At 27.9% G+C, this 6,595-nt stretch overlaps 1 long non-coding RNA gene across 1 annotated transcript; it reads left to right on the forward strand.

The window, feature by feature from the left end:
* Window positions 1-4,977: 4,977 nt before the first annotated feature.
* LOC140954861 (uncharacterized) lies at window positions 4,978-5,711 on the forward strand. Its single transcript, XR_012168474.1, has 2 exons — window positions 4,978-5,151; window positions 5,507-5,711. It is a non-coding gene; the product is annotated as an uncharacterized lncRNA (long non-coding RNA).
* The last annotated feature ends 884 nt before the right edge of the window (window positions 5,712-6,595 follow it).

Below are 6,595 nucleotides of genomic sequence, written 5' to 3' on the forward strand. Positions count from 1 at the left end.
GATATTGTCTTGATTTCTCTGTGTTCCTATTCTGTCTAATATTTTTATTAATGCATAATTGTATATATTGATTCTTGAACTGCAGGATACCCATCTAAAAAAACTATCGGTGGCAATAGACTTGATGTTGGATGGCAATATGGTATAGATGTTGATAAGAATTCAAGAAAAGTTCATGTAAGTATTGTCAGAAAATTATCAGTGGAGGCATTTACCGTTTCAAGCATCATTTGACTTGCACTCGAAAGGTGTTTGGACATTTCGAGTATTTTTATTTAGATGTTGATAAGAATTCAATGAATTTTTATTTGAATTATGTATTTTAAGGTGTTTGGACATTGGTATTGTTTATTTTATTTTTATTTTAATTGTGATATATTATTATTTACTACTTGACTAGATCTTGCAATTTAGTTAAAATATTTTACTTGCAATTTTAGTTAAAATATTTTACTTGTGATTTTATGATTTTTAGTTAAAATTTTTTACTTATGATTTTATGATTTTACGATTCGAGTTTATATTATATGTTCTGTGTCGTGTCATAAAAACATTTATGACAACCTTAATTTTAGCCCCCAGTTACTAGTTTTGGGATTTATGAATTGTCTTTAAGTAGTCTTTACATAAAAAACATTCAATGAAAGTTGTTTTATTTAAATAATGTTATGAAAAGTAAATTGGGTCTCATAAAAATATTTTGAACTTTGTTTTTATATTTTAATAATGTTATGCACCAGTGGCTTTAAAAGAATATTAAACTCTACGTCGCAAAAATCTCATTTATCTAGTTAAAATCCACATTTTAACTCAAATTTGAGTTTGGATTTTTCAATATAAAAATTTCAAAAGCTTTAAAGCATGAAAGAGTTAAAATTAATACTAGCAAACTCGCATCAGCCAAATGTTTCATTTAATGGTAATAAATTGGGACTTCAAGAACGCGCGTGTGTGTGTGTGTATAGTAGTTCATTTTAAATCTCAGGATGGTCTTTTTACGTTTCACCCAAATATTTTTAAGTAATTATATTGGTGCCATTCAGAGGCAGTAAAAAACCTAAAAAACTAATTAAACTAAAAAAAATAAAAAAAAAAATTAGAAAAACCGAGAAAAAAATTAGATTAATCTATTAGAAAAAAAAAATTTCTGGATAAATTTTGATTTTATACGAAACTAACTAAATCAAACCAAATTTATTTATTTAAATATATATATATAAAGTCTTAAATTTGTTTGAAAAGTATATTTTACCCCCTAAATCATTTTTTGTTATAAGGTGTCCCTTTAATTTAAAAAAAAAAACATCTTGGTACCGAAAATTATTTTTCTTTTTTTTTTCAGTAATTTTTTCATGGGAAGGGAGTTAGGAGTTGTCAGATTCTGGAAGAGAGAGAGATCTCTTCGTTAGCAATGACCTCAACCACAAAACAAATATTAAAATTGGTGGCAACAAGTTTCACAAGGTGAGGAAAGTCTTATAATAGTTGTTTTAAGCCTCATTATAACCTAAAAAACTAGATTTAGGTCAAGGATGCAATATTTTTTTCCAATTTGTTGTAGTGGCTTAGACCTTTTTTTTGTTCATTAGGTTGATAGGTTAGTTTCTTTGTGTTTTAATGGTGTTTTGTGGTTGAAAAACGAGTTTTTTTTTTTTTCAACAAACCCAAATTTTCATGCATCAAAATAGTTGTTGGATTTGGGGCTAATAGACAACACGTCGTCTATCAGAATAGGCAACGTGTCATCTATCAATTCTTTTTTTTTTTGAAAAAAAAAATAGAATAGATGACCTGAAAAAAATAGTAGGCCTGGGTGTGCTGGCTTAGGCTTCAAGGCCTATGCGCCTGAGATTTTTCTTTTTTGATGCTTTTCTTTTGTTTTTTATCAACTAATACCTTTTTTTTATATCTTTTTATAAAATATTTTTTAAGTTTGTTTTTAAATTAGTACCCCTCTTTATGTTAGTTTGTAGCTTATTTAGCCTTTTTTATAAATCGTAATTATTTTTTTAATTACATTGAGTGTCTTTAAGTTTTTCATGAAGTTAATATGATACATCTTTAATTTTTTTTTTATATATTTCATATAAATTAAATTTATTTTATAATACATAATGATTTTAATAAATAAATTCATTAAACACAATTAGATAAATGTCCTGTGTTATGCTATTAAATATCTTGATCTATATTTATCTCTTAATTTTACAATTTCATTTCTATTTATCATTAATTTTGTTTTATATCGAATTATCCTAACCTCATGATATAGGACACATGATAGACACGTAATCTTGACATATCTCATGTTTAGGTCATTAATTTCATGTGATAGCCCAGCTTTCTTTAGAGTAATATTTTTATTTATTTATTTTTTGTTGTTACCTCATTTTTTATTGTGATATTAAATTAATCAAAATTTAACTTAATTGTCAAAATTTTTAATTATCTATAATAGTTTTTATTAAAAAAATTAACTCCACCAGTAATGTTGCACGACAACAATCTAGAATCATCTCCTTCGTGTATAGGTTAAGTCATCTTGAAATGTTAGAGGGCATCATGGTTGTCGATATCAATAACAAAAAAAAAAATTGTGATGATGATATTTAGTAAAAACCAACATCACTGGTATTTCTGCCACAATATTCAATAAGAAAGTGAACGAGAATTATGATGTTCTCGAATTTTTTCATAAAAAACATGATAGTAAATTTTAAGATAAACAATACCGTATTAGTTCAATAATCATCCATACCTGAGAAGTTTTTCAAGAAAAGTTTTTCTTGGAAATCAGTTGTTTAAATTAAATTATAATAATTTATCCGTTAATTTTCTTTAAAGAATTAATATACATATTATTAAAAAATAAATATTTTATGAAAAAAACTCCAATCATCAATTCAATCCTTATAACAAATAAATTCTCATCACATTACCCCAGTAATCTCTTATTCAAAATTATAATTATTAAACATAATATGATCTAGAAAATCAGCTCAAAATCTAATATATACATGTTTTTTTTGTTTTTAGTTTTAATGAGTATTGATCAATCAAACTAAAATGAGATCTAATATTATAAATTTCAAGGATTTTTATTTTTATTTTTTTATCAAAATAATATTATTTTATAATAAATTTAGATTGATTTATTGATTTATAAGTTTATTTCTCATCGACATGAATTTTAAATTAAATTTAATAATTACGAGTAAAATATTTTCCTTCAAAATGACATAAAAAGAGGATTTTTTTTATATTAAAATAAAAATATTTTTATCAGATATTATAATAATATGAGTATTAGATTCACGGTAATTATATGAATACTCGAGAAATAAAAAAGAAAACTATCCGTAGAAAAATCAAATTGATATCACGATCCTTTTCCCAGTAAAAGAGTAACGTTAAAAAACCTGCCTGTTACACGTCCACTTCATTGATTTTGATTTACAGCACATGAAAAAAAATTCCTTCATCTTTCAAGTTCCTCTTTTCTTTTCTTTGCCTGTTAAATTCTGCAACAACAATGGAGTTCCACGGCGGAGACAAAGCAACGCAGTGGATTTAGGTTTGTTATCGATTCACTTGAAGAAAGCAGATGAAGTGCTACACAATGAGTCGACTCGGCTTTTGGCTTTTCTTGAACAGGTAATCTTTAATTTTTGTGAGTCGCAGCATTATTCTTTATTTTTTCTTTAAAAAAAAAACGTTCGTTGTGATATGTTTAGCTAGTTAAATTATTATTATTGTTATGAGATAGTTTTACTGTTAAAAGAAGAACAAAGAAGTTCTAGAAGTTTAGGGTTCATTGTGTTAGAAATGGATGGTTGTTGAAATTTAAGAAAGATCAAGTTTTGAAATCAGAAGAAGAAGAAGAAGGGTATGGGTATTCACTTGAACAAAGCAGATGAAGTGCTACACAATGAGTCAACTCGGCTTTTGGCTTTTCTTGAACAAGTAATCTTTAATTTTTGAAGTCGCAGCATTATTCTTTATTTTTTCTTTAAAAAAAAACGTTCGCTGTGATATGTTTAGCTAGTTAAATTATTATTATTGTTATGAGATAGTTTTACTGTTAAAAAGAAGAAAAAAGAAGTTCTGGAAGTTTAGGGTTCGTTGTGTTAGAAATGGATGGTTGTTGAAATTTAAGAAAGACCAAGTTTTGAAATTAGAAGAAGAAGAAGAAAAAGAAGAAGGGTATGGGTATTATGTTGATTTGGGTTTAGAGAATGAGTTACTTTTGTGGTTTTTTATTTTTATTTTATATATAATTGTATATGTATTTATTTACTTATTTATAAGTGGTGGTGAATGGGTGGCAGAGAGGCATGCACTTCTGGGCCGGTTACCAATGAGCAAGCGAGAAGACTGGTTTTCATCATTTTCAGGTTTCTCACTTGTTGTGTTGCAGACCAGATTCGTTTGGCGTCGGAAAAGTGTATTTTATTTTTGTTTACCCTCAATTAAATTAAAAATGTGTGTGATTAGAATGTTGTTTTTCTATTTACTTAGTTGATGCTAACTAATATTTTTGTATTGGCAGTCATAGCTGTTAGTAAGAGATTCAAAGACCAAGTTTTGATGCTTGAAGTACCAATGCGTGGTGTGGCCCCTTTGCTGGAAGCTGTGAAAAAACTACGCTCTTCCTCTGAACATTTGACCGCTTTGCGTCCAGATTTTCTTCAACTTTGTTTGTTGGCTAAGTGCTATAAAACTGGTCTTTCCATTCTGGAGGATGATATTTTTGAGGTTGATCAACCACGGGACTTTTTTCTCTATTGTTTTTATGGGTGAGTGAGTTGCTTTTGACATTCTGTACCCGCTGTTACTTCCATTATGCTAAGCTGCTTTGCTTTTGTTCTGCTGATGTTCAGTTAATAATTTGTTGTGTCTGCTTTCTAATTGACTGTTTCATTATGTAATTTAATTTAGCAAAAAATTCCTTGATCTTTCAAGTTCCTCTTTTCTTTTCTTTGTCTGTTAAATTCTGCAACAACAATGGAGTTCCACGGTGGAGACAAAGCAACGCGGTGGATTTAGGTTTGTGATCGATTCACTTGAAGAAAGCAGATGAAGTGCTACACAATGAGTCGACTCGGCTTTTGGTTTTTCTTGAACAGCTCGACCCGACTCTTCACTCACTCGGTAATCTTTAATTTTTGTGAGTCGCAGCATTATTCTTTATTTTTTCTTTTAAAAAAAAAATGTTCGCTGTGATATGTTTAACTAGTTAAATTATTATTATTGTTATGAGATAGTTTTACTGTTAAAAAGAAGAAGAAAGAAGTTTTGGAAGTTTTAGGGTTCATTGTGTTAGAAATGGATGGTTGTTGAAATTTAAGAAAGACCAAGTTTTGAAATCAGAAGAAGAAGAAGGGTATTGGTGTTATGTTGATTTGGGTTTAGAAAACGAGTTACTTTTGTGGTTTTTTATTTCTATTTTTATATATAATTGTATATGTAGTTATTTACTTATTTATAAGTGGTGAATGGGTGGCAGAGAGGCATGCACTTCTGGGCCGGTTACCAATGAGCAAGCGAGAAGACTGGTTTTCATCCTTTCCAGGTTTCTCACTTGATGTGCTGCAGACCAGATTCGTTTGGCGTCGGAAAAGTGTATTTTATTTTTGATTATTATTTATTTTATTTGAGATAATTTATGAAATTATATATTTTTTTAATTTCATTCTCATTCAACTTTTTAATTTGTAAGATTTGTTCCTCATTATTTTAATAAACTTGAAAACAATAAAACATTAATAAGTTATTTTCCATTACACTACCAAACATTGAAAAATAATTCACTTTCTCGAAATTCACTTTCTAAAAAGAAACTATATTCCAGCAAACAAATAGGACCTCAGTAAAAACATGATGAGACCTAATCTAGTTAATTTCAAGGATTTTGTTTTTCAATTTTAGTCCAAAACAAAACAATATTGTTTTACAATATACCTAGGTTGACTCCAAAACAAATAAAGACTCAGGTGGGTTCTCTATCTATTAGATATTATCCGAGTAACCCTCACTCAAAACCATAATTATTAAACCTGATATGATCTAAGTCAAAACCTAATTTAAATGGGTTTTATTTTGAATATAAATAGACATTGATCAGTCAAACTAAGATGAGATTTTAATATTACAAATTTGAAGGATTTTTATTTTTAATTTTTTTTTTAAAATAATAAAATAAATTTAATTTATTTGTCAACTCACGAATGTTAAATTAAATTTAATAGCCATGAGTAAAACTTATGACAAAAAAAAAGTATCTATCTGTATTAAAATAAAAATATTTTTATTACGTATTATAATAATATTGATATTATATTCTTGGGGATCCCTTTAATACTAAAGAAACAAAAAAAAAAAGTATCCGTTACAGCCTAGAAAAATCCACATCACAATCCTCTTCCCTGTAGAAAAAGAGTAACGTTTTTGCCTGCTAAATTCTGGAACAACAATAGAGTTCCACGGTGGAGACAAAGTAGAAGTATGTAGCGAAGAGGAAGGATTTCTTGGATCATATTATGCAGTGACAGCGGTCAAGAACTTAGCGGAAGAGGAAGACATGTCAAAGCATCTG

The sequence above is a fragment of the Populus alba genome, chromosome 17, assembly GCF_005239225.2.
Source record: "Populus alba chromosome 17, ASM523922v2, whole genome shotgun sequence".
NCBI classification, from domain to species: domain Eukaryota; kingdom Viridiplantae; phylum Streptophyta; class Magnoliopsida; order Malpighiales; family Salicaceae; genus Populus; species Populus alba.